General features: G+C 39.9%; 1 long non-coding RNA gene across 1 annotated transcript; it reads right to left on the bottom strand.

The window, feature by feature from the left end:
* Positions 1 to 24,490: 24,490 nt before the first annotated feature.
* Positions 24,491 to 26,764, bottom strand: LOC141621514 (uncharacterized). Its single transcript, XR_012532407.1, has 4 exons — positions 26,411 to 26,764; positions 25,948 to 26,044; positions 25,574 to 25,652; positions 24,491 to 24,757 (listed from the first exon to the last, which is right to left on the bottom strand). It is a non-coding gene; the product is annotated as an uncharacterized LOC141621514 (long non-coding RNA).
* Positions 26,765 to 27,426: the final 662 nt, after the last annotated feature.

Here is a 27,426-nt window from a genome sequence, read left to right as displayed (position 1 = left end):
TCCATGCTAATTTTTCGAGCACTGACCCCTTGAGTCGAAAAAATCGATTTGGGGAAAACGATTTAGGGTTTAATTTCTGTCGATATACATGCTTTAATTGCTTATTCTAGCCTTTACCCCTTGATTTTCGGCCCTAATTAGCAACTAGGAGCGATTAATTCCGTTTGCCCTAAAAATTTCGAAACCCTAATTTGGGTAGATGGTCTGATTTTGACGCGGGCTTCCGGAATTTGTAGCTTGAGTTGGTTGTTGTTGCTAATTTGACTCTTTTGCAGGTATAACAATGACAAAGGGAAAAGCGCCAATGCAAGAGGGACAGTCGAGTCAACGGCCTGCTAAGCGCCCGCGCGGACCACCTCTGATGATAGAAACCACAACGGATAGTTTACCTGACTATCCGCAGGTTATCTTTGAAAAACCTATTCAGCGCGCTAAATTTTCTTTCTTTGTTTCGTCTGTAAAGGTGATGTGACCATAATTAGCGCACATTTAGTCCCCTAATTGAGCCTATTTTGCATACTATTATAACATTTTATGGCCATTTTATCCGTCAAAACCTTCCTATTTGCTTTTCTATCGCATTTCATATGTTTTGTAGAAAAGGAGAGAATAAGGCGGAAATTCCCGTCTTTCGTGCATATTTGGAAGCTTATTGATGATATTAGATGGACTAGTATGAAGAGGAGGCAAGAATGATGTCCAAGTATGTAGGAATAAAGAGTTTATAGAAGACTCATAAGGGTTAAAAGCAAAGATGACGAGAAGGAAGCCATTTATGAAGAAATTGCTCGGAAACTGAACCAAGGGTTGCTCATTTGGCTCTGAAAGTATGCTAGATGGAACGGCATCGAAAAATCAAGTGATCTAGGCTTTTGAATCACTCCAATAGGAGTCCGGATGAGAAAATAACGTCCGTTTTACAATCCGAGGTCAAACAAAGAAGCTGTTCGGGAATCCGCGCGTCCCGAGAAGAAGACGCTCGTCTTCCCCAATCCGCCCGGATTGTCCCCTATCCGCCCGTCTTCTGGCTGGGAAAAAACAAGAAAATTCACTGGAGGAGAATCCGCCCGTCTTGCTTTAAATCCGCTCGGATTCCCCCTCGCCAATCCGAGCGTCTTGCCCAAGAATCCGCTCGGATTCCTCAAATTTCAGATCCGGCCGTCCCGACTCCCATCCGCACGGATTCCAGCACAGCACGTTTTCATTCTTCTAGCAACGATAAGAGAAGCCCTTCTCTCGGAGAATCCCGGAGTCTCCTTGCTCAACTTAAAAAGTGTAATTACTAGTTTAGCCCTTAGTTAACCCTAATGCATCCTCCCTAATTTTCACTATAAATACCCCATTTGTAATAATCAAACCATCAAGTTTTATTAGATTAGACAAGTTTTCATTAGGTTAATTTAATCCTTCTTTAGATTAGATTAGGAGTAGATTAGAATAGATTATCATTTAATCTTTCCACAAATTACACATTAATCTTTCCTTTAATCATTGTTCAAGTTTATTATTGAGTAATTCAAGTTTATTATTGGGTAATAAGAAGATCATTTGGGTTTATTGGGAGATTGACAACCTTCCATCAATCATCAAGTTCTTCTATTATTCTTTGCATTATTATTTTGGAATCTCCATAGGTATAATTCTCTTAATCCTTGCTTAATTATTGTTAAATCTTTCTTACTTGTTCATCATGTTTGGCTTTGTTAGTATGATTGACAACCTTATTAACATGTTAAACTTGATCATGAGTGAGTAGTTACTTAGCTAGGATTAATGGGTAATTAGGGGAAACCAACATGGGGAATGATTCATGCTTAAATTAATATGCTTTCATGGTTTATTTGCTTGCTTGTTTTGATCTCAACTCATGCACATGTTATGTTTGATGAAATGCTAAGCCTATGAATCCTTGCATTTACTACCATCTCTTATCTTTTCAATGAGACTTGTAAGACATAAACCAACTCGAGTCTCATTAGACCATGCATGTTGTTGAGTAGGGAAGATTAAGTCGACTTGTAGGTGTTGTACAATCTAATCGATTCGGCTCCGGGACCCAAACTTTCCTAGGATTGTAAGATATAACCCAACTCAATCCATCACAACAATAATTGCTTGCTTATAATTTGAGAACATGTTTGTATGATCAATTCCCATGATTCCCCTATGACCCCATGATATCCTAGTGCTCTTTAATCAATTGTTTACATCTTTCCTTTTGTTGCTTGTTTATTGCCTTTATTAGATTAGAATCATCAACCCATTATAATTGTGACAACACCAAGCATAACCATAATTAGATTGAATAATTTGAGTAACCACCGTCCCATGGATCGACCTCGACTTACCGCTAGCTAGTTGTATGTTGAGTATTATAAATGTGTTTGATTGGATGAGTGACGACATCACCCCGGCCACATCAAAAGGTCACAGCTACCCGGTTTCTCCATAAAGACACTTTGGAGAAACTAGGCTGTTATGAGTCGGTCGTGTCCCTGCTAAATGGGACGGGTATGATAGGTCTGGTGGACATGTCTGAGTTCACATATTATGTCATGACCCTAGAATTCTTTTCCTCTTATGCTTTTGATTCCAAAGCCTTTGAGGCTGATGCGACAAAACCCTGCATTTCCTTTCGACTTTTTAATGTTAATTATTCTCTGACACTTGCTGATTTTGCGGGTTTTCTGGTTCTTTGTTCCGAGGCGCACCTCGGACCCTCTCGACACTCACCAGGCCATGTGGTCCTGCATTGGTGATACTTACGGGTCGAGGAGGACGGGTACTTCCGTCCACTTGCCCCCTCTTCGTTATTTTCTACGGCTAATGGGTAACACCATTTTTGGCCGTAAAGAGTCGAATAATGTTAACAATATTGAGCTTTCAATTTTGGCGGGTTATCTGAACGTTGAGCGTCGGAGAGCCCGCATCTATAACATTGCCTACTTGACCGCCGCTCACTTTCAGACTGTAAGTGAGGGCACCAAGACCACCATTGCCTGTGGCGGTTTGGTGACACGTATCGCCAACCGCCTTGTTTTACTTTTTCCTCGACAGGAGGACCCCATTGACCCTGACCTGCGCTTCATGGGCCTCCGTTACGCGCAGGGTGTCTATTGGGTCGATAGACAGATGCGGTGGAAGATTGATTCTTTCATCTGTGACCGCATCCCCGTCACCGGTTACCTTCCTGTTTTGCCCCTCACCACTGTTGAGGGGTCTGCTAGGCCACCTTTGCCTAGTTACAGGCTTCCTTTGGTGGCAGCCACGCCTTCTGCTGGCACTTTGAGGAGGACTCATGCCTCCTCTTCACAGGCACCCCCTACCTCCACTACCACCCCTACTGCTGGTGCGGCTACTTTTCGGGCACCTACTCCTTTAGTTGTCCCTCAGGTCATGGACCAGAGGGCAATGTCACGTGTTTTGGGTGATTTGTGCAGGAGCTTCAACGAGCACAGATTGGACACGGCCATCGCCCTGTTCCCGGTCTACGACGAGCTAGCTCGAGGGGGGCTGCTTCCACAGGGTGACTGGGCTCACCCTTCTTACTTTGTTCCCCCGAGGGTGGCTACCCTCGGTCGCTAGAGACCCCCTCCTACCACCACCACTCTTGGTCCCTCCACTTCCAGAGACCCACTCCCTCCGTTTCCCGGGAGAGCTACTCCTCTGCTGCCGAGGAGGAGGAGAGTGAGTCGGGTCCCACGAGAGACAGTGACCCCTCCTACGAGGGTGGAGATTAGATCTTTGGTGACCTCCCGCTTTTGGGGGTTTGGGGAGGTCGTATTTTTTGTGAGTATTTTCCTTTCTCTTTTCGCTTCCTTTTACTTTTATGCTTTTATTCTCCCATTCTTTTGCTGGTGATTTGCTGTTGAGCACAATGGGGACATTGTGCGTTTTGGTTTGGGGAGGGTATTTGCATATGCCTTTTGTCTTGCATTGCATTCGTTCTCTATTGCACTTCAGTCACATGTTTAATTTCTGCTTGCATTTGTTTTATTTTCACCATTCAAAAAAAAAAAAAAAAAAAAAAAAAAAAAAAAAAAAAAAAAAATTGAAAAATGCATAAAAAACCAAAAATATCACGTTTACTTTTGCATATAGTTGAGTCGGATTGGAGTTTTTAATGATGATTCTGCTCTATTAGTCAAATATGCCATTCCTTGCCTTTTCATAGCTGCTTAGTAAGAATTGAAAGCGATATCTCAAATTTTGTTATGGAATCTATTTCGGGCAATTAGACTTGACTCATTACTTTTGGCAAACTACTTATACCTTCTGAGATATAGAGCCTATAACTGGTGACATTTATGACCGGTTAAATTAGGATTGAGAGTAGTTACTCCCTTCATTTCATGTTTTGCACGTGTATGAGTTTTGATTGCTTATTGCCTATACGCATTGTTTTGTGGTCGGTATTGCATGTTTGGAGAATTATTGCATCCTCCCCTTTCTCATTTTACCCCATTAACTCCACTATAAGCCAAAATCGCCAGTTGCCCTCAACTACATCCCATACTTAGCCTACCATTGTGCCAAGCTAGGAAGTAGTAGAGGAATTTGTTGATTTAAGTCGTTTTGGTTCGCTCTTGCAATTTTGGAGCGGGTAATTTTGAGAAATGAAGGAGTAACTTCAGCCTGAAAAAAAAAAAAAAGAAGAAAGAAAAAAATTCAGAAAAAAATGAAAGAAAGGAGGCTGTTACCTGGGCAGAATGTTCTGAAGTGTGCAGGGTGGTCGATCGACAGCCCTTATTGGTCGATCGACCACCAGTTCGAATGTAAAAAATGAAAAAAAAAAAAAAAAAAAAAAAAAGAAACAGAAATAGAAAATGAAAAAAAAAGGAGTCTCTTGAAAATAATAAGTCTTGGCTGAGAAAAAAGACACGCCTCATATGCTTATCTCTTGAATTGGGGGCGTTCGTTTGGATTTTTGTGTTGCCTAGTCAATAAGGCATGGTCTTTTTGTTGGGTTGGAAGAATGGGATTCGGTTTCTAATGGTTCGTTAGGTACTAGCTTGACTCTTACCTTCACTTCCCCATAATTGTTTTGCCCCTTCTTTCCCACTTAGCCTCACATATCCAAATTTTGCAATAGTTCGGCATGTGATAGTCCTTGACGGTGGTTATGCGTATGTACGGTGAATAGAACCATTATTCATGCTAGTCCAGCACACATGTTTTGTCGGTCGCAGTCTAGGTGAGAGACTGTATTTTTCTTCCCTCTTTTTTACATATCATCTTACCATTTGCCTTGCTGAGAGAAGAGCGATCCGGGAGAGTCTGATTGTGTGAGTCTTGCAAGGTCGAACGCCCGATCTAATTCTATGATATGCATAAATTTGTTGGCTTGATTTAAGCTTTGCGGTAGTTGACTTTGGGCATTAAATGGTTTGGTATTGACTGTAGTTAGCTCTGAAATGTTCTCCTTTCCATTTAGGTTTTTATACGGGTCATAGTGCTTGCTTGGGGACAAGCAAGGTTTGGTTTGGGGAGATTTGATACGTGCATATTCTATACACTTTATCTGCGGTTTTGGCACGTATTTTCATGTATAATTGATAGCTTAAGGCTACTATTTCTCCCGAAACGGTTTACTTTGCATTTTCTATGATTTATTGTAGGAATGCGTGGAAGTAGGCTAAATCAAGCCAAGTTCTGTCCTCCTAAGCGAGTTCAAGGAAGCCAAGAGGAAGGAGAGTTCATTCACTCACCTTGAGATGCGTGCAAGGAGTGAAGAGTCTTTTTTGGAAGCATCAAGGAGGCATCACACATTATCAGTCGATCGACTAAGCCTTTCAGTCGATCGACCACTGGAGCTCAGACAGGAGCCACTGTTCCGCATGTTCAGTCGATCGACTGTGCAGACCAGTCGATCGACCTGTTTTCGAGCTGTGTTTAATTTTCCGTGTTAGACTTTTAAAAGCCCAACTTGTAATTAACTTTCAGTATCTTTTTATCAGTTGAACGCAGCAACTTTTAGGGTATGCAATTTTATTCTGGAAAAACTTAGTTTTCAGATCTAGCTTGAGACGGAGACCTTGGATTCATATGTTTGGTTCTTGATATTCAATTAGTAAGCCTTTAATGCAATAATTCTTTCTCTTATTCTTCCTTGTTAATTTAATTCTTGTTTTCTTCAATTAATTTCAGTAATTAAATTTCTCTCTTTTGTTCTAGTTAGAATCAATCATGTTGAATTTGTCTTTATTTATTAATTTCGCAATTAGTGTAGTCATGATTATGCATAGGTAATTCTTTTGATTGGGAATAAGGTGAGCCATGGTATTAAATTAGGATAGTTGTGTAGCATGAGTTCTTCCGTATTGGTCTTGTCATCTTTTGATAGATTTCTTTGCTAGGTCGAAAGATTGGTAATTTGATTTATCGCTGGATTTGGAATTTCTCTTGAGTGAAAACTTTGATAAATTCTAGGGAATTATTAGACTGTGAGGTTGTTTGAGCTTTGATCGAAAGACTAGCTTATTTTCCCTGAGACCGTATCATAAGATCTCTGCTGCTTGACTGACTTGTTTTGTGCCATGGTGAACCGAAGTTCCCGATCCCCTTTTTATCTTGTTAAGAATATTCAATTTTGCGATTAGCCTGTTAGCCAACCAACTTCAAAACCCCCATTTAATTGTTACTTTTTTAGACTGAAAAATAGCAAACAAAATCAACCTTGTCTCTCTGTGGTTCGACCCTTACTATCACTAGCTATAGTTTTAGTTTGGAATTATAAATTTAATTTTGGTACTAAACGACGGTATCACTATCCACGACCTGGCACCGAATGTGTTAAACATTTAGGACTCCATTACGTTTGTCACAAAAAAAATTTGTCCTACGAGGTATGGTTATAATCTCGTATTTGTGAACGATCAGTCAACCGTTTGACTTATGGCTCGTTGAACCCACCATCAATCGACTGCACAATATAATAGCCAGAGTTATCAGCTCTTGGAGGCGATTACGGACCAAACAAAATATAATGTAATTCAGTTCATTTTGTGGCGTTCAAAGTTGTTAGTACAATGCACATGAAAAACAAAATATTATAATAAAACGATGAACTTATAAATAGTATATGAAAAAGATAATGTATCAAATTCATAATCAACTACTACAACTCAGGAATACGTTTAATTCCCATGGAAATAACGTGCCCTTCATGCTTATCAAAATTCAACGGTTTAGTGAGAGGGTCCGCGATGTTATCATCCGTCGCAATCTTGTCAATCACTATCTCTTCTTGCTCCACATAATCACGGATCAGGTGAGCTTTCCGATGTACATGTCTAGATTTGTTGCTAGACTTAGGCTCCTTAGCCTGGAAGATGGCACCTCTATTGTCACAATAGATGGTGATCGGGTCATTCGAACTAGGAACTATCGTAAGTCCTTGTAAGAATTGACGCATCCATATCGCTTCTTAGTCACGCTTCGAAGCGGCATAGTACTCGGATTCAGTAGTAGAATCTGCTACAACACTCTGTTTGGAACTCTTCCAGTGACCGCAAAGACCATTAAGAGTGAAGACGAACCCGGACTGAGATTTTGAATCATCTCGATCCGTTTGGAAGTAGCATCTGCGTAACCGATTGCGCATAGCTTAGTATCGCCTCCATAAGTCAATACCCTATCCTTATTCCTCCGTAGGTACTTGAGGATATTTTTAACAAACTATCCAAAGGTGTTTCACCGGATTCTTTTGGTATCGACTCGTCATACTCAATGCATATGCCACGTCTGGACGTGTGCATATCATGGCATACATGATTGATCCTATTGCAGATGCATAAGGAACACGACTCATGCGCTCAATCCCTTCAGGCGTCGTGGGTGACTGAGACTTGCTCAACTGCATCCCAGACGTCATTAGAAGATTTCCCTTCTTGAAGTTGGTCATGCTGAACTTCTCAAGAATCTTATCCAAATAAGACTCCTGACTAAGTGATAACGTCCGTCGTGATCTATCTCGGTAGATACGGATTCCTAAAATGCGTTGTGCCTCACCCAGATCTTTCATCTGGAAATGGTTCTTCAACCATTCTTTAACCGAAGATAGGAGAGGAATGTCATTCCCAATCAGGAGTATGTCATCGACATACAATATCAAGAATACAATCTTGCTCCCACTCGACTTGATATATAAGCATGGTTCTTCGACCGATCGAGTGAAACCATACTCTTTTATCACCTGGTCGAAACGATGATTCCAACTCCGAGAATCTTGCTTAAGTTCATAAATGGAGCGCTTAAGCTTGCATACTTTCTTAGGATGTTCAGGATATATGAAACCTTCGGGTTGCACCATGTACAACTCTTCCTCCAAATAACCGTTTAAGAAGGCGGTTTTCACATCCATTTGCCAAATTTCATAATCATGAAAAGCGGCAATCGCTAAGATTATCCGAATGGAACGTAGCATGACTACAGGTGCAAAAATCTCATCATAATGCAATCCGTGCACTTGAGTGAAACCTTTTGCCACTAGTTGTGCCTTATAGGTATCTGGTTGCGCGTCTACATAACGCTTTATTTTGTAAAGCCATTTGCACTGTAGAGGTTTTACCTTATTAGGTAAATCAACTAAATCCCATACGTCATTCTCATACATGAAGTCCATCTCGGATTGCATGGCTTCGAGCCATAGCTTTGAGTCAGAACAGGCCATAGCACCTTTATAGGTAGCGGGTTCATTAATCTCTAGGAGTAAAACGTCATTCTCCTCGACCATACCAATGTATCTGTCCGGAGGATGAGAGACTCTACCCGACCTCCTAGGTTCCTGAGGAATATTAACCGTATCATCAGTTGGAGGAACAACTTCCTCCATCTGTTCCTCGGTTGTTGGTTCTGGAATCTCCGACAGCTCGAAGGTTCTATTACTCGTCTTGTTCTCAAGAAATTCTTTCTCTAAGAACGTCGCACTAGCCGCAACAAAAACTCGATGTTCGGTAGGCGAATAGAAGTAATGACCAAATGTTCCTTTTGGATAACCTATAAAGTATGTCTTGACCGATCGCAGGCCGAGCTTATCCTCGTGTCTCCACTTGACATAAGCCTCGCAGCCCCAAACCCGAATAAAGGACAAGTTAGGGACCGTTCCCTTCCACATTTCATATGGAGTCTCGTCGACAGCTTTAGTCGGACTTCGGTTAAGTATAAGAGCAGCTGACAAAAGAGCAAAACCCCATAATGAATCAGGCACTACCGTGTGACTCATCATGGATCGAACCATATCAAGTAAGGTTCGATTTCTCCCTTCGGACACACCATTTAATTGAGGTGTTTCAGGTGGAGTTAACTATAGAACGATTCCACAGTCTTTCAGGTGTTGATCAAACTCATTTGAAAGATAATCGCCACCCCGATCTGAACGGAGTGCTTTAACCTTTCTACCCAGTTGGTTCTCAACCCAGTTCTGGTATTCCTTGAAATTCTTAAAGGACTCACTTTTATGCTTCATTAAGTAGACATATCCGTATCTACTCAAATCGACCGTGAAAGTGATAAAATATCTATAGCCATCTCTAGCGGTAATTGACATAGGTCCACAAACATCAGTATGTATGAGTCCTAATAGGTCACTAGCGCGCATTCCAACACCTTTGAAGGAAATTCGAGTCATTTTGCCAATGAGACATGATTCACACGTGCCATATGTAGAAAAATCGAATGTGGGAATAGTCCCATTATCGACGAGTTTCTTTACGCGTTTCTCATTTATGTGTCCCATTCGACAATGCCATAAATAGGTTTGATCTTTGTCACCAACCTTTAATTTCTTATCATTCATGTGTAATACTTCCGTGGTTTGATCTAAGATGTAAATTCCATTCATGGAAATTGCTTTGCCATAAATCATTTCATTGAATGAGAAAATACAGCTATTATCCTTTATTAAAAATGCAAAACCGTCTTTAGCATGTACGAAAACAGAAATAATGTTCTTAGACAAACTGGGTACATAGTAACAGTTATTTAAAAATAACTCAAAACCACTAGGGAGTTGGATTACATATGTTCCCTTCGAGACATCAGCAACTCGTGCTCCATTCCCGACTCGCAGGTCCACATCACCTTTTTCGAGAGGTATGATGTTCTTTAGGCCCTGCAAATGATTACACATATGAGAACCACAACCAGTATCAAGTACCCAAGTTCCGAAACTTGCATGGTTAATCTCAATCATATGAATATAAGATGACATACCAACAGGAACGACGCGGCCTACTTTGATGTCCTCACGGTAGACGGGACTGTTCCTCCTCCAATGTCCAGTCTTGTGGCAATGGTGGCACTCAATGTCACCGCCCTTGCTCTTTGCCTTGCCCTGTGAGCCACTAGTCTCACCGGGCCCACTCTTACCGTTTCCTGGCTTTTTAAACTTTGGCTTACCTACAGCTAGGTCGCCATGAGCCTTGCCCTTACCTTTACCCTTGTTGGAAATCGTGAGAACATCCTGCTTCATGCTCCCACTCAATTTCATATCCTTCTCGGTCTGTACGAGAAGGGAGTTTAGCTCATGAGGACTCTCTTTCAAGTCATTCATGTAGTAGTTCGCCCTGAAAAGGGCAAAACCATCATGAAGAGAATGAAGCATTCGGTCAATGACAATGCTCTCACTGATTTTGCAATCAAGAGCCTCCAGCTTCTCGACATTCTCAATCATGTGAAGAATGTGTGGGCTAACCGGTTGGCCCTTCTGGAGTTTCGCATCAAAGAAGCGACAGGTATGCTCATATGTAACAATTCTCGGTGCTTTTGAGAACTCGTTAGTGAGCGTGGTGAAAATCTTGTTCGCACCTTGGGCAATGAAGCGTCTCTGCAAATTGGTTTCCATTGCAAAGATGAGTACGTTCTTTATCGCACCCGCTTCCATAACGAAGTCACTATAAGCGAGTGACTCGTTGACTCCTCCATTGGGGCCTGGGTTTACGGTATTAGCTCGATTAAGTACACGAGCTTCGTCGGCAATGGCGGATCCCGTAGTCTTTGCCTCCCAATCCGCAAAGTTGGACCCGTCGTTTTTCAGACGTGAGAACTAATTCATTTGGTCCATGAATATTTTCAGCCAGGACTCGCATCCAAGTGTGGCACTAGGCATTTGGATTGCGTTATTTCCAGACATTTTGTTGTAACAATAAAATAAACGTGTTCTACACTGCGAAAAGAAGAATAAATAATAAGCATGTACATCGATTTTAATTTAAGTCTAATGAACTAGTGTCATAACGCGAAGACTCAAAACATTTATACAATTGACCTTCCTTAAGAATTATATAAATGATCCCAAGACTCAATTATCTGTAAATTGATAAGCTAACCTTTTAGCTAATTCTACCGTTAGAATTCTTGGTCGATAAATTTCTGTAAATTCTATCTTTAGTCCATCATAATCACGAGAAACTCTTCGGACTATAATGTTGAGATAAACTAAGTCAACACAAAATACTTACCCAACGTACAAGGGGTCATATTATGCCTACCGACGAAGAAGGGATTCATAGTTGTTTGCCCTTATAAAGACTAATCTCAATTTCCGTTTTAGAGGAAGATCCCATCAACTTTCTTTTAATTCATTTTAAATGAACTAATATCTAGCATGCGTGAATGATTAAACTAAGATGATGGCTTAATAAACATGTGACATCTGTATGTCTATGAAAACTAACATACAATCTATATGTGTCAATTTTCATGCATTTTAGTAAGTGGTTTGGTTTTAGGCGGAATATGATGCATAAACTATTATGTGAATGAAAAGCAATAGGAATGAAAAACGTAAAAACAATAAAAAGTCCTAGTGTGGCCTATCCTATCAAAATGAACATTAAATACAAATTTGGAATCCATCCTTGGACCCGAGAAGCTTGTCTCGATGTTCCATCTTGATCCATGTAGCGGGAGTGAGCTCCAATCTCCATCTTTAGTCTTCTTTGAAAATTACAATAAATAAATTTACATAATAAACATATTTATTACATTCTAATTTCAAAACCCAAAAACTAAAGAAAAATAAAGGAGATTCGAGATCTTATAATTACATAAAAATTATGTTTCTTTCATTACGAAAACATAATTTGACTAAGGCCACACTAAGTATTACAAATTACAGCCGATTGCAAAAAAATACGTAAATAAATTCATTCAACGATTCATTCAACAAAAATAAAAGCATCAACTAAAAAAAAAATAAACATGCAAGACATAATTCTTTAATTATGTAGATTAATTTTATCCAAACCACCAAATTAAATTATCAAATTAAGTGACAATTCCTCAATTAATCACATTAATTTCAATCTTAATTCATATTAAACTTGTAATATGAATTTAATCCATCAATATTTTAAACTGCTTTAAAATAATTAGGTATCTTTTAATTATGAACCGCTTCACAATAATTAATTGGCCAAAACAAACAAAAACAAAATCCCTTTTTTTTATATGTCTCGGCTAAAACAGGGGGAAACAAAAACAAAATTTGTTTTTTATAATACCAGCTGCTCTCGGCAAAAAAAAAACCAGAAATCTTCCTTTTTTTTCTCTCGGTATATACCAAACCGGAAAAAAACAGCCCCTATACTCGGTATTTCCTCAAAACCGAGAAAAAACAGATTTTTTTTTTATTAAACTGTTCACGGTGAACAGTAACAAAAAACAAAACAAAAAAAAACCCTTTTGCATTTGGCATAATACCCTAATTGCAAAAATATGATATTGATGAACAAAAATCGTTTATTGTTGCTATTAACAAGATTGACATATTCATCTTTCAATTTAAAACATGTAAATTTATGATACATGATTCTAAACAACAATTTAGAACCATTTATGCCAAAAACAATATAGCAAAAAACAATTTTATCATCAACAAGACGATTCCATTTACAATTTAATTTAATCCGAATTAAATCAAAGCATCTACCAATTCTTCATATAAACATTCTAACTTATTAAAACAACAATATGAAAAATCAAAATGGAAATAATCATCAAAAACAAGAACAAAATCTCGGCAGAAAAAATTTCAAATCGGCAAAATTTTTTTTTTTTACCGAAACCCTTATTCGTGGTCTTTGCTTTGATACCACTTGTGGGATTTATATGTAAGCGTCCCCTTAATTTTAAGGATTATAACGAAATTTATAATGATGAAACTAGTCATAAAATAAATTGCATAAACAAAATTGAAAAGGATTAAGAAATAACCTTCGGTCCTAGCAAAAACAGCCTAAGAACAATATCAAAGTTGATATTCGCCTATCAGTTGCACCCAAGACGATATGAGAAATGCCCTTTGATTATGCTAGAATCGATCCAAAAATTAACTAATTAATTTTTAGGTTTTTGTGTTTTTCTTCTGATGAGATGGAGGCCAGAATGGGAAAAGAATTAGGTTAAGAAAAAAAACCCTACTCTCCTCTTATTGTCACCGAAATTAGGGTGAAAGTGGGAGATATTTTTTTTCTCCTAAATTCGGCCCATCTGACCGAAATTAATAAGGAGTAATATCTCCTTAATTTCGGTTTTGGCAAAAATGTATAAATGTGTTAAATATAAATTGTCATCTAGTGAGGATCAAACCCATAACCTCTTGGTTTGAGTAACCTCATTATTACCACTATGACACATTCATCTTGTTGATATTAAATATAACCGATTACATTTAATTACGAATTAACATATTAATTCGTCCAAGCTAACATTACATACATTTAATTAAATATAACTTATTATATTCAATTTACGAATTGACAGTTAATTCGTCTCAACTAATATTATTTAATCTGCATTAAATAATTGTCTCATCAACACATTGACTAACTGTTTAGTCATATAAGGCATCAATGTGATTACATTTCCATGACCACATCTCTCAAACACATCCTTTAGGTGTGACCTTTAGGGACCAGTTGATCACCGCTATCTGTATGATAATAACGTCAAACTTTCTAGCAAGCCAACCGTTATTAGGTAATCGTTAATCAACTGATTAAAATACGAAGTATACCCTTGTGAACCTGTAAGAGATTTACAAATGTTATCACACTAATTTGTGGAGGACACAAGCTCCAACAGAGTTATGGAATGACTCAAACTTTGGAAATAAATCACGAAAAAAATATGAAAATAGGCAGAAACGAGCTGGAGAAGGGGCGCAGCAGCTGCTGCGATCCTTCTAAGAGTCGCAGCATCTACTGCGTCATTTCCCCAAAGGTTTCCTCCTGCGGAAGAAAGATTTCCGCGTTTCTTTTATGGAATTGCGGTAGATCTATACTTCCTTATTTCTTAAAATATGATTTACGAGATATATTTTGCCAAAAGATATAAAATTAAATTATGGAATAAATATCCGGAATATTCTAGATCATTCTGACTCGGCATTTTAAACGGTTTCTTAGAAAATGAAGCGGTTTTTGATCCGGACTCGAAATGAAGTCTAATTACTGTCAAAACGACCGTATCGGCGTGTATATGACGACCAAGGGGTAGACACAAGTATTTGAACTATCACTTGAAGATCAACTTACGGATTGTCATAAATCGTTCCGTGTACCAAACATGTGGCCCAATCATCACTGGGTGGTTGGCGGGAGATGTAGAAAGGAGGTATCTATAGAGCCCCTACTTTGACTAAGGCTTGGACAAGGCGAAAGTCAAAGTATAGCCATCAGGTCAATCAAAGATTACAACCTGACGACTATGGCGATGCTAGGCGGCTCAAGGAGTCTGAGCCAAGGACCTGTCGTTGGGAACATTTTAGAGTCTGACGACTATCGGCGAGGGTCGTTTAAAGTCCATTAGACTACGTAAAGAAGCTCGCTAGCCATAAGAAGAAACCATACCCGAGGATTCTTTCTCGAGATTTTTCCGGAGTTGCATAGGAGCTAAGGTTAAGCATAGGAACTAAGGTTAAGACCTAAATGATATATAAGGATTATGCTAGGGCGTGGAACCCTAAAGGAAAACATCGACGAGAAGGAGGCCTAAGGGTAACCAAAGTTTGGGGTGTATGAACCCTGAGAAAAGGTGATCCTAAAGGAGTACGATCCAATAGGTAGAGGTTAGGTGTATGAACCTGGGTAGTTTGGGAACCTAAGAGAAGGTTGGTATGAGAACTTCTAGAGAATGACACCTTTGCCAAACTCCATGAGGAAACAAATAGTATTAAGGATAGTAGGACGTCGGTAGAAACTATTGGGGAATTGGATTGCGTCGGTCTCAAGCGAACTCTCGTCGGGGAAGATGTTGATTCAGTCTCGATTGAATCATTTCCTGGGAATCTGCTTGCGTCTGCTTCCAAACAAACTCCATCTCTCGAGAAGCGCAATCGGCTGTCATGAACTCTCGGTGGGAAAATAATAAGATATCAATAAAGGTGTGTCTTAAAACATCGTCAAAGAAAATGAAGAGGCTTAACTGATAGTGGCGCGTACTAAGCACCGCTGGAAATCCGCTCGTTAATGCAAGCGAAATCCTGATAAACGATCTTTGCTGGGAGATAAATCAATCGTGACGATTTTGCAGTCTGTCTAGCAAAAATACGGGCCCGGGCGAAAAATAAATGCCCAAAATAACCAAATATATGATGTAAGGTGTAATACCCGCCCTTTTAGAGACCCTTTGACCAACATTGACTGACCTTGGGAGCGGTAATAGTCCTTAGAAGTGCGTGCCAAAGTTACCTTGGGTTGCGAGTTATGTGTGAAACTCGATAGAGTAGAGGCTACTCGATCGAGTAGCTTGGATACTCGATCGAGTGGGGGGACACTCGATCGATTATGTGGGCCACTCGATCGAGTAACGGGTTTTCAGCGAGGGTTTATAATCGCGTTTTGTTAAATCCGCAAATCATTTCCGCCTCATCCCTTCAGATCCTTAGGTCGCCTCTTTCCCTTCCCTTCACCATATAACCTCCATGGAAGCCTTTGAAGGTTCTTGTGCCTTAGGAGAGCATAGCTTGAGTCGGGTAGCGGTCTTTTGCCAGGTTTCTTCTTATAGGTATGTCGTCATCATCAGCCGTATCCTTGTCTTTCCAGTTAGGGTTTGCTTGGTAATGATAGATGATTCTGTTGTGTGTATAGGTGGTGCTTGATTGCTGGGTCTTTCGTATGTTGGCGTGGAGTGGTTGTAGTTGCTTAAAGGTAGGTTCGCCTACTCAGTTTCTGTGGATAGTTTAGTGTGTCGGTTGTCGTGTCATTGTTATTGTATTGTCGTTCTGTTTGTGTGGCAGCATTTATGTGATAGTCAGTTGGTATATACAGTTTGTTGGTTGTGGTTGTATTGCGGATGTCTGTAATTGCTTGTCTCTGGTTCTCGAGGTGCGTCCTCGGTTGGGTGGAGTCACTTGCGGGAGTGGCTTCACCCCCTAGTTTCGCCCACCGTGGAACCCGCCACGGGAGGGGATGTGCACATTAATAGGACAGGGTTATCGCTCGGTATGATGAGCGGGGATTTGGTAGGTACGGCTGCGGTCCTCCACTGGCAAGGCCGGTCCAGTGGACAGTCGGAGACGGAGATTGATTGGAGTGGGTGTGCTTGTGTGTGTGTTGATTGTGTTGTGTTGTGTTGATAGATGTTATTGGTTTTGTTATGTCTTATCTCAGTACTGACCTTGTGTGGCTGTCTTGTTGTTTTATGTGTCTGCCGTGAACCCTTATGGTGAGCAGTCTATCTTAGCAGGTGCTGATGTCGTTGATAGCTGGAGTCCGGGCAGGGATGAGTCTTCACCAGATTTGATAGTAGTAGAGTGTAGCCAATGAGTTGTACCTTTATTTTGTTAAGTTGGTTGTAACGCTTGTAATATAACTATAATTGTTCTTTTATCGACTTTTCATGATTACTTACCTCGGGCAACCGAGATGGTAACGTCCTTATATGCTAAGGAAGGCCTAGTTAAGGCTCCTCTGAATATGCGGGTGTTACAAAGTGATATCAGAGCGACGATTTTGGAACCCGTAACCAATGAAAATAATGAACGTAGTGAGTCTAATAAAATGAACCTGGTGTATGTATGATGAGAGCTCCAGCTGATGCAAGGTTTTGAGTGAGTAGGCGCTCTCATTTCAAAATTTTGGCCTCATTGTACTTAAGCCAGTCACTGGGTATGGGAATGTGGAGTCCGTGTGTATGTCTAATGTGTATGTTAATTACGTTGAAACTACCTGTGGATGAGTTTTGTTGATGTTGGTATAAGCATGATAGTCGCACTCGAATCGCATATGGTGAAGTTGGATAGAATTAGTGAGCTTATGCGATGTAGGTTTCATTTAATAGAAATGCGTGAAAGTGCGGGAGCGTATGCTGTAATATGAAAGGTGGACATGTTGGTGTTTACTTTAAGTTGTTAGTAATAGCGAACCTATATGAGTTTATAATTTCTACCGTAGCTATAATGATGATAGTTAAGGAAGTGTTGAGATATAGTACGAGAATTGGTAATTAGTGATGCGTATATACAATGCTTGGTGATTGAAACTTTCCGCTTGCGTGATGTTTAATTGTGTCGAATAATTTGTTTATATTGGAACTTGTTTATGTAGAATGTACTTGGATGACATGAGAATAATTATCGTTGAATATATGTTTTGCATTAACATGAGAATAAGTCGATAACAATGTGGTAAGACGAGTTTAGATATGGTATGATGACGTGATTATGCATATGAATGACTCGGTAACAGGTAAACCGAGTTGGGTAAATTTGTTGTAGCGCAATGTGACATGAATATTGTCTGATGAGACGGTATGATATGCTTGAGTAGTAATGTTAATACATGAGTAAGTATGATAACTAGTGACGAATTCCGAACATAGTTTGGAATCGACAGGCGATATTGTTTTGTAGGAATCTTCAATTTATCTCGTATTTCTGACCGAGTACTCAACCTTACTTGACCGAGTGCGAGTGCTTACTAGACCGAGTAGACCTCACTCGATCTAGTTAGGAAGCTATGACGTCGGGATGTGGAAATTTTCTGCAGACACTCGACAAAATAGCACCTACTCGATCGAGTAGAGGGCACTCGATCGAGTACCCTAGGCACTCGATCAAGTAGGCTACAGTACAGAGCCTTTTACGGGTTTCTTAAAACCCTTATTTCTTCTTATTCCTCTCATTCTATGCCCTTATTTCGAACCCCAAGCCCTTAATCTCTCTCAAAACTCTCCTCTCTTCTTGTGTTGGTGGTGATCAGTTGGATTATTTGCTTGTTAATTTCGTTCTTTTACTTTCCTATCTAGCCAAGGTATGAACTCCTTCCTTATTTATATGCTTTTATTACTTTCGATTTGTTAGAATGATGGTGTAATCTGAAATTTTCGATTCATATGGGCGAATTATTGCTTTTAGTTGTTGTAATATGATTCACATGCTTCCCTTCCATGAATGTTGGTGATTAATTGCTGTAGAATAGACTAGAAATTGCAAAATTGGGGACGAATTTTCTAGGGTTTGCAAAATCAAAATTGATTTTTGGTTGTTTTCTACATGTTGGATGATGAAATTGAGTATTATATGTTACACCTACCATGTTAGAAGTTGGATTTTGGTGATTTTCATCTTAAAACTTGCCTTAAAACTCCGTCTTAAAAGTGCCTCAAACTGAAATTCGTTTTCTATATTTGGGATTTAGTGTTGGATATGAATCTATATACAAGAGATGAACTTTAGTATAGTAATGGTGATGCAAATTCTTGATGAATATGTCGATTTGTTACAGCTGTAGAGACCGTCTGATTAGTCCAATTGAATTGTTTGTTTCTAAAGTTGAAGGTCGATGATGACATGTTTTAAGTTGCCTTTCTATGAACATATATGAACATTGCACATGTTATCAAGTATGTATATGAAGTAGCATGTGAGCCAAGCCATGATAGCTGAATTGATTGAGTAAATTATGTTTATTAGGTTAAACTTTTCACAGTCATGGAAATCGTCTGAATGTCATAAACTGAACTTATACATATCAAATTGGGAATTTGTTGGTGAAAGTGTGTACCTAGCTGAGTATTCAAAGTTCAATTATATGAATTATGTGCTTTACATGCCTATGCAAGTTTGTTTAAATTGTATGCTGAAACAGATGCCGAGACTAAACATAGGGACCCGACAGAGTAAGAGGGGGAGGGCTTCACAGCCCGAGCTTGGGGAAGGTAGTGGACCCGTAGTACCCGCGGTACCGGAGTACCCTTCGGTGGTGTTTGTAGATTTTAAGCAGAGGGAGCTATTTGTGGCGTTACAGAAACGCAAAATGAGGCCTACCCGTTGTGTGGATACCACACTTCTTACTGACTTGGGAATTGAGACGGATGTCCGTCACATCTTTGAGACTTTGGGATTTACGGGGTTGTATCGGCTGAGGAAGAATTCTTACCCTTTTCTTACCTTGGAGTTTATGAGCTCGTTTAATTACGAGCCAGATGCACAAACCGTTGAGTTTCGTTTGATGAACACCAGTTTCCTTTTGACCATGGACCTTTTTGCGTCTCACCTTGGGTTGGCCAAGCCTCCCAAGGATTCCATCAGTGAGATCCCTTCTGAGTGCGGTGTCTTCCGCCTAATGCCTTGTGTTACCGGAAAGCCAGCTCCCACCTCAAGCAACATGTTGATTAACGATGTTCAACATGTTACCTTGAGGATCTTTCTTCGTTCTATTTCGAACCTCCTTTATGATAGACCGGATATTAGTAAACTGAACAATCATGAGATGCTGCTTCTGATGTCTTACCTCAACGCGGAGCGGACCGAGAGGGTGGTCTTTAATGCTCCTGCCATAGTTTGTGCTGGCCTTGCCTTGATGGCTACTTCCACTACCCGGTACTTGAGTTGTGGTGCTATCGCAACTCGGCTAGCTGAAAAGCTCGCCTCCTTTAAGGCTTCTTTTGAGTATGTTCTTCTGGCTAAACCGGTGCCTACTATAGACCGAGACTACTACCTCGACCTGAAATGGTTGAGAACTTTAGCTGATGGCAGCCTTGCTTGGAGGGTGTGGGGCATGAGCTGGATGAAGATTCCGGCTCCTGAGCACCTCCCACCGACAGAGCCGTTGGACCTGGTGGTGGTAGTTGTGGACTCCGATGAGGAGGAGGAGGATGATGATAGACCTCGACAGTTGAGGACGTACCTCATTGATAACACGATCCTCCAGGTGATGCCCGAGCCGAAGAAGGGGGAGAACGCGGCGGCAGTGGAGGAGAGGCCCAGGTTGGGGAGAGGACCCCGTCGAGTGAGGGAGAGGACCGCTGAGACTAGACCACGATCGGCAGCACCACCGCAGCAGCACCCTTTTCCTTGTTACCCCTACCTCGACACCCCGGAGACGCGTTTGAGTTACTTGGCAGAGAGAGTGTCATCCACCTTGACACTCCAAAACATGCATGAGATGGCGTATGCTCAGAGGATTGGCACCGAGGGACCGCATTCGGTGTGGTGGAGCGGAGTTGGGGACTATAGTGGGGTTTTCCACTCTTACGGGGTGGATCAGTCAGCTTGGGGGACACCTCAGTCCTTTGCTTTTGGTGGCTTAACCCCATGGTATGTGAGTCCTGGAGCTGGAGCGGAGGTTGATGCGGGTATAGGGTCATCGGGAGCGGGCTCCTCGTTAGGAGATGGTGGTGGAGATGAGCTGATGGAGGAGCAGTAGTAGCAGGAGTGATACTCCTATTCTTTATCGTTGTTTATGGTTGATGGTGTTAGATTATGGTAGTCGTTGTTAGTTAGAACTTTATTTTGAGATTTGTATGGATGGCCATAAGGCCGGATTTGCTAGTTTGACTTTATTGCAGGGTTTTGGGAGTCAGAAAGTCATCCCGACTCACGTTATGTGACATTTATATATGCATATATGTGGGTTATGATAGGTATTTTCATATATTTTGACCTGTAGGTACTCAACAGAGTACCCCATACTCGGTCGAGTAGCTGTAGGTGTGACAGAAATGAGGCATTCTGATCTGAGGGCTACTCGATCGAGTAGCCAAGACACTCGATCGAGTAGCGGGTACTCGATCGAGTACCAGTACATACTCGATCGAGTAGCACTGTTACAGGAACTTTTCACGAATTAAAATTGTTTGATGATTATATAGTTACATGTTTTGATGTCCAACATAGTTATTGATGATTAGTAGCATATTTGAACCGTTAATATCATATGTTGGAGGTCGTGCTTGGTTTTTAGAGGCGTATTTGTATCGAATCGTGAAGTTATAATTGTTTTTATTGCATTCATTTTACATCCGTATTGTCTACTAGTTATATTTCATCGGGAGTGCGTCCTTTCATATATACAAATGGAAATGTTATACACATGCCTTCTTGACGGTGGCTAGTTATTCGAATATGGTTGAATATATCTTTATGGTTTGCTGGTTGTACGAGTAATATGAGTAATGTCAATAATGAATAATATGGTTTGGATATATGTCAAGATGTAAGTAGTAAGTAACATATGTAGTAATTTGATGGTGAACTTCGGGGACGAAGTTCCTTTTTAGAAGGGAAGAGTAATGTCGCAGAATAAAAAGGGCCGATTTTGAAATTATGTTGTTGTTTGTTTATAATGTTTCCTATGACTTCAGTCACATCTCTGGTGTGGAAGTATAATTGTTTGCGCTTGTTAGTGGAAGTAACTTCTATGTTGAAGTAAAGTTGAATAGTATACTTAAAAGGCGGTCATAGAAAGATAGTCATGAGGTCATGTGTTGGAATAGAATTATATTGTTGAGTACATTAGTGGTGCTAAAGTGACATGTTTCGAGTTGTTGGTTGTTGCTAGTGAAAGCGTAACCTCGTTGTGTGTTAGGTATTTTAAGTAATATTTTGTAGGAGTTGGTCTATATGGAGTGTTAGACGGTTGATGATGATGACATGGGGGAGGGTATTTACGGGGAGTAGTAACCTATGCAAAAAAAAAAAAGAGAGAGATAGTGATTTTGTTTCGTTTCCGTTTTGTGTGCCTTGGTTGGGTGAGTTGAACTTCGGGGACGAAGTTCTTTTTAAGGGAGGAAGACTGTAATACCCGCCCTTTTAGAGACCCTTTGACTAGCATTGACTGACCTTGGGAGCGGCAATAGTCCTTAGAAGTGCGTGCCAAAGTTACCTTGGGTTGCGAGTTATGGGTGGTTGTAATACCCGCCCTTTTAGAGACCCTTTGACCAGCGTTGACTGACCTTGGGAGCGGTAATAGTCCTTAAAAGTGCGTGCCAAGTTACCTTGGGTTGTGAGTTATGTGTGGTACTCGATAGAGTAGAGGCTACTCGATCGCGTAGCTCGGATACTCGATCGAGTAGCTCGGATACTCGATCGAGTAGGGGACACTCGATTGAGTATGTGGGACACTCGATCGAGTAACGGGTTTTCAGCGAGGGTTTATAATCGCGTTTTATTAAATCCGCAAATCATTTCCGCCTCATTTCTTCAATCCTTAAGTCGCCTCTTTCCCCTTCCCTTCACCATATAACCTCCATGGACGCCTTTGAAGGTTCTTGTGCCTTAGGAGAGCATAGCTTGAGTCGGGTAGCGGTCTTTTACCAAGTTTCTCCTTGTAGGTATGTCGTCATCATCATCCGTATCCTTATCTTTGCAGTTAGGGTTTGCTTGGTAGTGATAGATGATTGTGTTGTGGATATAGGTGTTGCTTGATTGCTGGATATTTCGTATGATTGGCATGGAGTGGTTGCAGTTGCTTAAAGGTAGGTTCGCCTACTCAGTTTCTGTGGAAGTCTAGTGTGTCGGTTGTCTCGTAATTGTTGTTGTATTGTGGTTGTGTTTGTGTGGCAGCATATATGCGGTAGTCGGTTGGTACATACAGTTTGTTGGTTGTTGTTGTATTGCAGCTGTCTGTGATTGTTTGTCTCTGGTTCTCGAGATGCATTCTCGGCTAAGTGGAGTCACTTGCGGGAGTGGCTTCACGCCCTAGTTTCGCCCTCCGTGGAACCCGCCACGGGAGGGGATGTGCACATTAATGGGACAGGATTATCGCTCGGTATGATGAGCGGGGATTTAGTGGGTACGGCTGCGGTCCCCCACTGGCAGGGCTGGTCCAGTGGACAGTCGGTGACGGAGATTGATTGGAGTGGGTGTGATTGTGTGTGTGACTGATTGTGTTGTGTTGTGTTGATAGATGTTGTTGGTATTGTCATGTCTTATCTCAGTACTGACCTTGTGTGGTTGTCTTGTGCTTTCTATGTGTCTGCCGTGATCCCTTATGGTGAGCAGTCGGTCTTAGCAGGTGTTGATGTTGTTGATAGCTGGAGTCCTGGCGGGAGGAATTCTCACGAGTTTCGATATAGTTAGTGTGTAGCTCACGAGTTATATCTTATTTTGGTTAAGTTGGTTGTAACGCTTGTAATATAACTATAAATGTTCTTTTATCGACTTTTGATGATTACTTACCTCGGACAACCGAGATGGTAACGCCCTTATATGCTAAGGAAGGCCTAGTTAAGGCTGCTCTGAATATGGGGGTGTTACAAAGTGGTATCAGAGCGACGATTTTGGAACCTGTAACCAATGAACATAATGAACGTAGTGAGTCTAATAAAATGAACCTGGTGTATGTATAATGGGAGCCCCAGCTGATGCTAGATTTTGGGTGAGTAGGCACCCTCATTTAAAAATCTTGGCCCCATGGTACTTAAGCCAGTCACAGGGTATGGGAATGTGGAGTTCGTGTGTATGTATGTAATGTGTATGTTAATTGTGTCGAAATTATTTGTGGTCGAGTCTTTGCTAACGTAAATATGGGTATGGTAGTTATGTTTGGATTGTGTATAGTGAAGTTTTGGCATAATTAGTGAGCTTGTACGATGATTATGAGAAACGTGACAAGAGTTTATTTAATAGAAATGCGTGAAAGTGCGGGAGTGTATGCTGTAATATGAAAGGTGGATGTGTTGGTGTGTAATTTAAGTTATTAGTAATAGCGAACCTATACGAGTTTATAAATTCTACCGTAGCTATAATGATGATAGTTAAGGGAGTGTTGAGATATAGTACGAGAATTGCACTACTACATTTAGATTCTATAGCAACACTTTGCTATTGTTGCATAATGTCATATAAATGTTGCAATAGAGTTTATGCAACACTTAATCAAGTGCTACATCAGGTCTTGTTGCATTAGGTCATTGCAACGCTTAATGCAACACTTTTTAATCTGAAGCAACACTTTTGAAAAGTGTTGCATTGGTCATGTTTATGCAACGCTTTTTCAATTGCAAAGGCAGCATTTTTTATCTTCTAATGCAACATTTCTTATGTAAAAAAAGCAACACTTCCTGAACTAATGCAACACTTTTCATGTTGATAAGCAACACTTATATGAAATTAATGCAACATTTTTATTTTGGAAACGCAACACTAGTTACGTCCCAAAAAAACACTTATAATAAACAAATGCAACACTAATTTATTCAAAAACAACACTTAATAAAGTGCAACGACATAAGGACTTGTAAGGCACGCAACAATTGTAATTCTCTCTAATTGTGCATTCAATTGATTCAGTCTCAAAAATATATGTCAATTACATTTCAAAAAAAGATCAAAAGTAGAACTTCGATCGCAAATGTTCAATTATTTAACTAAAACAAATATAACAAATATTTAAATAGAACAAATAATAATTCTTAACGACTATTTGAAAGCTACTAATTATAAGTCTTCATTCTTGTATTGTGAGCATATATATGTTGCCAACCGGACAAAAAATCAACCCGTCATCATTGTTAATACCTCAAATGCAACCTGTAACATAAAAAAATAGAACATTATTAGATTTGAGGATTCAAAGGCTCAATAGGCATAGATGATACGTCACACTTAATTATCACGAAATAATAAATAATGCATTAAAGAACAACTAATTAACAAGGACGTGCAGAAAATAGAGTACGTGATTGTACACAAGGTGTAGCCTATTGACTACTCTATCTACCTACAGAATTTACTCTAACTACCTACTCTGCCTCATGCTACTAATAAGGTTTGTCAATGGTCTGAATGGTTCAGAGGTACACAAGCATGCACCAAAGATAGGTGACCCGGTACAACAAAGGCTGGAATGGGTGGGTTAGTTGTGCCAAAAATCAGTTTATGGGATGACAATATGCACTAGAAGCTCTGAATACGAATGACAAATGACAAACTGATCAAGTATGACATGGATATTGAGGATAGATGCTACTTTTGTGGGCAAGCTGAGGAATGTATATCTCACATCTACTTTGAATGTGCTTATAACAAGAGAGTTGTTCAGTGCGTGCCTGAACCAGGAAACTAACTGGAGATTCCTTGGGTACCAAAAAGGAGTACAGCAAAGACACCAAAGAAAAAAAGAAAGCGGGTAGCGAAAATGACAACAGACTAACAGTACTAACAAAGAACAAAAAGAGAGCAAGTAGATTGGCATTATTTGTAACCGCTGTACCAATTCTAACCCCATGTTATCCATGAATTAATTGTAATTTCATGTCAATCAATGCCTCTATGGGTGATTTGCTTAAACAACTTCTACACCAAATGAAAAAAAAAATACTGTCAGAGCGCAAAGAGAGCACATACAACAGCAGAAACAGGGCGTGTGCGTGTTCAATTGGCGGTTTATCTCCTTCATTGTGTAACTTCCATGTCAATCAAGAATCTACAACAATTTAACTTACCAACATAAGTGCTCAAGACTAACTACCTGGATACTAAAGTTGATTGATACAATACAATGATACCTTAATCGATAAAATTCGATCGTAAACAAACAAAGTATCACGCATATTCCACTTACAGTAATTGCTTCGACAACTTTTGCATAAACCCCAACTTTTAGCAGTGAGTATCTAATCTAGGTTCACCTCATAAGGTTACCTTAGCCGAAGGATACTTCCACGAGTACAAGATAACTAAAAAATGAACTTAAGATTAAAGAAGCTTCGTCATATTACCTTTGGACAATAAACTTGCTCCTCGCAAGTACAAGATAACTGAAAAATCTTCAGAAATAATACAGGTGAACTTCCTCCTCCATCTGGAATAATCGTTCTGGAATAATACAAATCTAATTCAGGTGAACTCTTAGAGTATCACAGTACAAAATAGATCGAAAAAGGTAAATGAGACAAATCAAGCAAGTGATTCGCAGTTCACAAGCAGATGGGATACCATATAATGTTCACCCCAAGCCAAACCCAAATTCATCAAAATTAGGGTTTCACCATCCCTAAAATTCAGCAATTTCTTCAAATCACAATCAAATAATAAAGCACAAGATACTATTAATGTACTAATAAATAAAATCAGTAACCAAAATGAACAAGCAAGTAAGCATACAACAAACAACAACAATTAATAAAGCAAATATTTAAGGAAAGTAAAGAAAACTTAGACGATAAAAGGGAAAAAAGGGACCAGAAATTTTCAATGGGGAAAGGACCGTGTTGAACATCGTCGGGACATCAGCTTTTTCCGCCATCGTCGACGGGAGTAGAAAACCCTGGATCTGAAAAAAGAGGGGAAATAATGAAACCTATCGTGTTAAGGGTAATAGCGGATGGAAGATAAGAAAACCGGTGAATAATAGAAGTGGGCAATGACGACGAGGACGAGCTGTCCCCTTCTATATGGAGTGTTGGTGGTGGCGGAGTAGAATAACGGTGAAAGAGGGGTTATAGGTTAGAGTGGGGAGGGAAATGAGTGATAAAGAATGTGTGAGATATAAAGTATACGCAGGTGTTGGGTGTATAAGAATATCCGATGTAATTTTAGAGGAAATATATACTTATCACTACTACAAAAAAGATCAAAGAGAACGGTTGCCAAGTGTTCTTATAGCTACTTTGGATCGTCATGTGGCCAAGCGTTCTCTTTTATCTAAGAGAACGGTTGAAATCAAGTCAACCGACTCAACCCGGTCTCTATGTAACTGCGAATCAGTTGATAGAAACAATTAAACCTGTGCTAATATGAATATTTTTATTCAGGGCCTCGGAGGTAGTGATAACCTGAATGTTATAATTTTACACTGTTTTATACATCAAACTTAAATCCCCTTCTCACCAAAAGACTAATTTACTAAGTATAAAATATATAACTAATAACATACGTATATATGGAGTCTTTCATTGGACTAAACTATAATTGAGAAAATTAGCCATAACATGTAATCCATGGTCAAACAGAGAAAGGAGGTGTACAAAAAAAAAAAAACCAAGTAATGTCGACCTGACTTAAAATTCATGCACTTTCTTCCTATTAGACGATTTACCAACAAACTCCAGACATATTATACTAATTTAAACAATAACCTTATCATTCAATGATTCAATATTACCTAAATTAAATAACAAATTATACACCCTCAAATTTACGAGATCGGCTTGCTAAGACGAGCACACCCCGTCTCATTATCAAACCCGACACCTAAC

Source organism: Silene latifolia, chromosome X, assembly GCF_048544455.1.
Source record: "Silene latifolia isolate original U9 population chromosome X, ASM4854445v1, whole genome shotgun sequence".
NCBI lineage: Eukaryota > Viridiplantae > Streptophyta > Magnoliopsida > Caryophyllales > Caryophyllaceae > Silene > Silene latifolia.
Note: the sequence above shows the minus strand (reverse complement) of the source record. Positions and strands in the feature narration are given on the sequence as shown.